This window comes from Nanorana parkeri, unplaced genomic scaffold (genome assembly GCF_000935625.1).
Source record: "Nanorana parkeri isolate BGI_ZX_2015 unplaced genomic scaffold, ASM93562v1 scaffold4345, whole genome shotgun sequence".
Classification (NCBI taxonomy): Eukaryota; Metazoa; Chordata; class Amphibia; order Anura; family Dicroglossidae; genus Nanorana; species Nanorana parkeri.
The window spans coordinates 2,070-10,626 of NW_017310608.1; the positions used below are offsets into that span (position 1 = coordinate 2,070).

The window sequence follows — 8,557 nt, forward strand, 5'->3', positions numbered from 1 at the left end:
GGCGGCGGGAAACCGCCGATTTAAATGTGACAGCTGGGTGGAGCTTAGTGCCAGTGGGCGGGGGAGCCGCACGCTCCAAGTAGTGGAGCCTCGGCATGTGTAGTAATCGGTAAGGGCTAAAGCTACACTAGCCAGGTTGAACAATTGGGGGCAACTTGGGGGTGGGTCTATGGCCCCTATTCAGTCCGTAGGGGAGCGTGCCATGGGCATAACAGACATGAATAGTCAGCCACCACCGGGGAGAGGCATTAGAAATGTCCTAACGCTCTAAGGTTGATTGTCTAATTGTATACAATCTTAGAGGGGGGGGGGGACAATTCGTGGTGTGTGTGTGTGTTAAAATAGATTTCTGATTATGGTAATTTTATTGCAGATTTGGGAGGGGGGCTGCTGCAAGGGAGCATTAAATACGGGTATTTCGTCTCGGGGACCTGTCTACCATATATTGTTTTGATAACGCAAAGGAATAGTTAAAAATGAGATTTGGGGAGGATCTCAATGGGAATAAAAAGTTGGCACATAAATCATGAGCTATAATAGATGAATAAAAACTAAAAGTTTTAAAAATATGAGTATAAAAATAGACAAAATGTATTAAAACGAGTATTTAAAACGAATGATGAAACAGATGTTTAAGGAGGCTATCATGGGAAGGCGTGCGTCATACTGATATGTGGAAGAGCGTAACGCAATTTAATCTGAGGCTGAGTTCGTGGAGGGGAACATCGGGTATGTGGGGGACCGATTGGTCTGGGTATTCAGGTTGTATATCCAGAATGTTTCTTGTCTGCGTAGCTTTTGGAAACGTTCGGCTGGGGAGAAATGGTCAGGAATTTGTTCTATGGCGAAAACGCAAAGATCCTGGATGCGTTTGCCGTGTTTTGCTGCGAAGTGTCTAGGGACGCTGTGATCACAGTTGCCGTCAGCGATGAAGCGTCTATGATCTCCTATCCTCTTTCTCAGCGGACGGATAGTGCGACCAATGTATAATAGATTGCACGGGCATTTTCGGCCATATACTACGTGGTCATGTGAGCATGTGATAAACTGTTTTATGTGATATCTGTTGTCTAAGTGATCGGTGAAGGAGGATTGGCCGTGAGTAATGAACTGGAAGTCACACAGCGGGCCACGGAGTCCCCATTCCTGGGGTTGCTCCTTTTTCTTCCTCGCCCACAGCCTCCCCTCCCCGTGTGGATGCACATCCCCCCGGCTCACCAGTCCCAGGTAGATACCACGGATGACCCGATCCTTTGCACCGGCCGTCCATCCTCTGGTCCCGTGAAATGAAATGTAAGTGCTTATTCTTTTTCCTCAGCTATCCTCCGGTTTTTCGCCCAGTGCACCCATTGTCACACTATTCTCCTGTCATTCTCCCTGGGTCTCCCGACCCGGTCAGTTAGCCCACCTAGCGTTGCGCCCTTTTGGATTTTTTTGTTTCAAGTTTTCAGATACACAGGCACTCCTCCTGGGTTTTAGGGCTGCACACGATCTAGGGTCATACATTGTTCACCCCCTTATTATCAGCACAAGAGCGCTGTTTGTACGTTTTGTGTTCTCTGCAGAAGATATGAGACCCCCATCATTGTCCTCAGTAGAAGATATGAGACCCCCATCATCCTCCTCTGCAGAAGATATGAGACCCCCATCATTGTCCTCAGTAGAAGATATGAGACCCCCATCATCCTCCTCAGTAGAAGATATGAGACCCCCATCATTGTCCTCAGTAGAATATATGAGACCCCCATCATTGTCCTCAGTAGAAGCTTTGAGACCCCCATCATTGTCCTCAGTAGAAGATATGAGACCCCATCTTTGTTCTCAGTAGAATATATGAGACCCCCATCATTGTCCTCAGCAGAAGATATGAGACCCCCATCATTGTCCTCAGTAGAATATATGAGACCCCCATCATTGTCCTCAGTAGAAGATATGAGACCCCCCATCATTGTCCTCAGCAGAAGGTATGAGACCCAATCATTGTCCTCAGTAGAAGATATGAGACCCTCATCATCCTCCTCAGTAGAAGATATGAGACCCCCATTATCCTCCTCTGCAGAAGATATGAGACCCCCATCATTGTCCTCAGCAGAAGATATGAGACCCCCATCATCCTCCTCAGTAGAAGATATGAGACCCCCATCATCCTCCTCTGCAGAAGATATGAGACCCCCATCATTGTCCTCAGTAGAAGATATGAGACCCCCATCATCCTCCTCTGCAGAAGATATGAGACCCCCATCATTCTCCTCAGTAGAAGATATGAGACCCCCATCATTCTCCTTCACAGAAGATATGAGACCCCCATCATTGTCCTCAGTAGAAGATATGAGACCCCATCATCCTCCTCAGTAGAAGATATGAGACCCCCATCATCCTCCTTCACAGAAGGTATGAGACCCCCATCATCCTCCTCTGCAGAAGATATGAGACCCCCATCATCCTCCTTCACAGAAGATATGAGACCCCCATCATCCTCCTCAGCAGAAGATATGAGACCCCCATCATCCTCCTCTGCAGAAGACCTGAGACCCCCATCATCCTCCTCTGCAGAAGATATGAGACCCCCATCATCCTCCTCAGTAGAAGATATGAGACCCCCATCATCCTCCTCTGCAGAAGATATGAGACCCCCATCATCCTCCTCTGCAGAAGACCTGAGACCCCCATCATCCTCCTCTGCAGAAGATATGAGACCTCCATCATCCTCCTCAGTAGAAGATATGAGACCCCCATCATCCTCCTCTGCAGAAGATATGAGACCCCCATCATCCTCCTCTGCAGAAGACCTGAGACCCCCATCATCCTCCTCTGCAAAAGATATGAGACTCCCATCATCCTTCCCTCCAGAAGATCTGAGACCCCCATCATCCTCCTTCACAGAAGATATGAGACCCCCATCATCCTCCTTCACAGAAGATCTGACACTCCCATCATCCTCCTCTGCAGAAGATCTGAGACCCCCATCATTGTCCTCAGTAGACGATATGAGACCCCCATCATTGTCCTCAGTAGAAGATATGAGACCCCATCATCCTCCCCAGTAGAAGATATGAGACCCCCATCATTGTCCTCAGCAGAAGATATGAGACCCCATCATTGTCCTCAGCAGAAGATATGAGACCCCCATCATCCTCCTCAGTAGAAGATATGAGACCCCCATCATCCTCCTTCACAGAAGATATGAGACCCCCATCATCCTCCTCAGTAGACGATATGAGACCCCTATCATCCTCCTCTGCAGAAGGTATGAGGCCCCCATCATCCTCCTCAGTAGAAGATATGAGACCCCCATCATCCTCCTCTGCAGAAGATATGAGACTCCCATCATCCTTCCCTCCAGAAGATCTGACACCCTGATCATCCTCCTTCACAGAAGATATGAGACCCCCATCATCCTCCTCAGTAGAAGATATGAGACCCCCATCATCCTCCTCTGCAGAAGATATGAGACCCCCATCATCCTCCCCTGCAGAAGATATGAGACCCCCATCATTGTCCTCAGTAGAAGGTATGAGACCCCCATCATCCTCCTCTGCAGAAAATATGAGGCCCCCATCATTGTCCTCAGTAGAAGATATGAGACCCCCATCATTGTCCTCAGTAGACGATATGAGACCCCCATCATTGTCCTCTGCAGAAGATATGAGACCCCCATCATTGTCCTCAGTAGAATATATGAGATCCCCATCATTGTCCTCAGTAGAAGATATGAGACCCCCATCATTGTCCTCTGTAGAATATATGAGACCCCCATCATTGTCCTCAGTAGACGATATGAGACCCCCATCATTGTCCTCAGTAGAAGATATGAGACCCCATCATCCTCCCCAGTAGAAGATATGAGACCCCCATCATTGTCCTCAGCAGAAGATATGAGACCCCATCATTGTCCTCAGCAGAAGATATGAGACCCCCATCATCCTCCTCAGTAGAAGATATGAGACCCCCATCATCCTCCTTCACAGAAGATATGAGACCCCCATCATCCTCCTCAGTAGACGATATGAGACCCCTATCATCCTCCTCTGCAGAAGGTATGAGGCCCCCATCATCCTCCTCAGTAGAAGATATGAGACCCCCATCATCCTCCTCTGCAGAAGATATGAGACTCCCATCATCCTTCCCTCCAGAAGATCTGACACCCTGATCATCCTCCTTCACAGAAGATATGAGACCCCCATCATCCTCCTCAGTAGAAGATATGAGACCCCCATCATCCTCCTCTGCAGAAGATATGAGACCCCCATCATCCTCCCCTGCAGAAGATATGAGACCCCCATCATTGTCCTCAGTAGAAGGTATGAGACCCCCATCATCCTCCTCTGCAGAAAATATGAGGCCCCCATCATTGTCCTCAGTAGAAGATATGAGACCCCCATCATTGTCCTCAGTAGACGATATGAGACCCCCATCATTGTCCTCTGCAGAAGATATGAGACCCCCATCATTGTCCTCAGTAGAATATATGAGATCCCCATCATTGTCCTCAGTAGAAGATATGAGACCCCCATCATTGTCCTCTGTAGAATATATGAGACCCCCATCATTGTCCTCAGTAGACGATATGAGACCCCCATCATTGTCCTCAGTAGAAGATATGAGACCCCATCATCCTCCCCAGTAGAAGATATGAGACCCCCATCATTGTCCTCAGCAGAAGATATGAGACCCCATCATTGTCCTCAGCAGAAGATATGAGACCCCCATCATCCTCCTCAGTAGAAGATATGAGACCCCCATCATCCTCCTTCACAGAAGATATGAGACCCCCATCATCCTCCTCAGTAGACGATATGAGACCCCTATCATCCTCCTCTGCAGAAGGTATGAGGCCCCCATCATCCTCCTCAGTAGAAGATATGAGACCCCCATCATCCTCCTCTGCAGAAGATATGAGACTCCCATCATCCTTCCCTCCAGAAGATCTGACACCCTGATCATCCTCCTTCACAGAAGATATGAGACCCCCATCATCCTCCTCAGTAGAAGATATGAGACCCCCATCATCCTCCTCTGCAGAAGATATGAGACCCCCATCATCCTCCCCTGCAGAAGATATGAGACCCCCATCATTGTCCTCAGTAGAAGGTATGAGACCCCCATCATCCTCCTCTGCAGAAAATATGAGGCCCCCATCATTGTCCTCAGTAGAAGATATGAGACCCCCATCATTGTCCTCAGTAGACGATATGAGACCCCCATCATTGTCCTCTGCAGAAGATATGAGACCCCCATCATTGTCCTCAGTAGAATATATGAGATCCCCATCATTGTCCTCAGTAGAAGATATGAGACCCCCATCATTGTCCTCTGTAGAATATATGAGACCCCCATCATTGTCCTCAGTAGACGATATGAGACCCCCATCATTGTCCTCAGTAGAAGATATGAGACCCCATCATCCTCCCCAGTAGAAGATATGAGACCCCCATCATTGTCCTCAGCAGAAGATATGAGACCCCATCATTGTCCTCAGCAGAAGATATGAGACCCCCATCATCCTCCTCAGTAGAAGATATGAGACCCCCATCATCCTCCTTCACAGAAGATATGAGACCCCCATCATCCTCCTCAGTAGACGATATGAGACCCCTATCATCCTCCTCTGCAGAAGGTATGAGGCCCCCATCATCCTCCTCAGTAGAAGATATGAGACCCCCATCATCCTCCTCTGCAGAAGATATGAGACTCCCATCATCCTTCCCTCCAGAAGATCTGACACCCTGATCATCCTCCTTCACAGAAGATATGAGACCCCCATCATCCTCCTCAGTAGAAGATATGAGACCCCCATCATCCTCCTCTGCAGAAGATATGAGACCCCCATCATCCTCCCCTGCAGAAGATATGAGACCCCCATCATTGTCCTCAGTAGAAGGTATGAGACCCCCATCATCCTCCTCTGCAGAAAATATGAGGCCCCCATCATTGTCCTCAGTAGAAGATATGAGACCCCCATCATTGTCCTCAGTAGACGATATGAGACCCCCATCATTGTCCTCTGCAGAAGATATGAGACCCCCATCATTGTCCTCAGTAGAATATATGAGATCCCCATCATTGTCCTCAGTAGAAGATATGAGACCCCCATCATTGTCCTCTGTAGAATATATGAGACCCCCATCATTGTCCTCAGTAGACGATATGAGACCCCCATCATTGTCCTCAGTAGAAGATATGAGACCCCATCATCCTCCCCAGTAGAAGATATGAGACCCCCATCATTGTCCTCAGCAGAAGATATGAGACCCCATCATTGTCCTCAGCAGAAGATATGAGACCCCCATCATCCTCCTCAGTAGAAGATATGAGACCCCCATCATCCTCCTTCACAGAAGATATGAGACCCCCATCATCCTCCTCAGTAGACGATATGAGACCCCTATCATCCTCCTCTGCAGAAGGTATGAGGCCCCCATCATCCTCCTCAGTAGAAGATATGAGACCCCCATCATCCTCCTCTGCAGAAGATATGAGACTCCCATCATCCTTCCCTCCAGAAGATCTGACACCCTGATCATCCTCCTTCACAGAAGATATGAGACCCCCATCATCCTCCTCAGTAGAAGATATGAGACCCCCATCATCCTCCTCTGCAGAAGATATGAGACCCCCATCATCCTCCCCTGCAGAAGATATGAGACCCCCATCATTGTCCTCAGTAGAAGGTATGAGACCCCCATCATCCTCCTCTGCAGAAAATATGAGGCCCCCATCATTGTCCTCAGTAGAAGATATGAGACCCCCATCATTGTCCTCAGTAGACGATATGAGACCCCCATCATTGTCCTCTGCAGAAGATATGAGACCCCCATCATTGTCCTCAGTAGAATATATGAGATCCCCATCATTGTCCTCAGTAGAAGATATGAGACCCCCATCATTGTCCTCTGTAGAATATATGAGACCCCCATCATTGTCCTCAGTAGACGATATGAGACCCCCATCATTGTCCTCAGTAGAAGATATGAGACCCCATCATCCTCCCCAGTAGAAGATATGAGACCCCCATCATTGTCCTCAGCAGAAGATATGAGACCCCATCATTGTCCTCAGCAGAAGATATGAGACCCCCATCATCCTCCTCAGTAGAAGATATGAGACCCCCATCATCCTCCTTCACAGAAGATATGAGACCCCCATCATCCTCCTCAGTAGACGATATGAGACCCCTATCATCCTCCTCTGCAGAAGGTATGAGGCCCCCATCATCCTCCTCAGTAGAAGATATGAGACCCCCATCATCCTCCTCTGCAGAAGATATGAGACTCCCATCATCCTTCCCTCCAGAAGATCTGACACCCTGATCATCCTCCTTCACAGAAGATATGAGACCCCCATCATCCTCCTCAGTAGAAGATATGAGACCCCCATCATCCTCCTCTGCAGAAGATATGAGACCCCCATCATCCTCCCCTGCAGAAGATATGAGACCCCCATCATTGTCCTCAGTAGAAGGTATGAGACCCCCATCATCCTCCTCTGCAGAAAATATGAGGCCCCCATCATTGTCCTCAGTAGAAGATATGAGACCCCCATCATTGTCCTCAGTAGACGATATGAGACCCCCATCATTGTCCTCTGCAGAAGATATGAGACCCCCATCATTGTCCTCAGTAGAATATATGAGACCCCCATCATTGTCCACAGTAGAGGATATGAGACCCCCATCATTGTCCTCAGTAGAAGATATGAGACCCCCCTCATTGTCCTCAGTAGAATATATGAGACCCCCATCATTGTCCTCAGTAGAAGATATGAGACCCTCATCATCCTCCTTCACAGAAGTTATGAGACCCCCATCATCCTCCTCCACAGAAGATATGAGACCCCCATCATCCTCCTCTGCAGAAGACCTGAGACCACCATCATCCTCCTCTGCAGAAGATATGAGACCCCCATCATTGTCCTCTGCAGAAGATCTGAGACCCCCATCATCCTCCTCTGCAGAAGATCTGAGACCCCCCACAGGACATATGGGGATCTTTCGGTATCGGATACAATTCTCCTAATTAGAAGGAAATCACAAGGAAGTGACATCAGAATTAGGAGCCTGAGACATCCATTCCATGGGGCCCCTTCATCTCGGGGCCCGAGACCCAGCTCCCCCTCCAGAGTACAGAGAGAGGAGGTATGAGGGGTCCCCCTGCCGAGTCTCCATGAAGAAGAGATTTCCTCCTCTGTACTAATTACCAGAACTCGCCGTCTTCCTTCTCCAGGTTCAACTCTTTCTGCTCTTCCTCAGATACGGCGCGCCATTCCGGGGACCTGGAAGACATTCCCGGCGTCAGTCCGCTCTGCCTGAAATAAGGACTGTCTGTGCTGCCTGCACCCCCTCCAGCCCAGTGTGGACATGTTAGTATTTGGTTTCTTGTTGTCAATAGATCTGATGTCAGGTCAATATGTGCCGCTGTTTCCATAGTAACAGGACTGTGTGTCAGTCAAAGGACTGCGGTCCGTGTGAATCTCCTCCCCCTAACATATGAGACATGGTGGTTCTCCGCCCCCCCCCCCCCCACCCTGCCCCCCCCGAAAACATCCTCCCTTTTTGGGG

The 8,557-nt window shown here is 48.8% G+C and overlaps 1 long non-coding RNA gene across 1 annotated transcript in view; it reads right to left on the reverse strand.

The window, feature by feature from the left end:
- Positions 1-8,557, reverse strand: part of LOC108803859 — an 11,015-nt gene that overhangs the window by 1,855 nt on the left and 603 nt on the right. Inside the window, exon 2 of the long non-coding RNA XR_001942305.1 lies at positions 8,197-8,271. This is a non-coding gene — a long non-coding RNA (uncharacterized LOC108803859). The remainder of the gene's footprint in view (positions 1-8,196; positions 8,272-8,557) is intronic.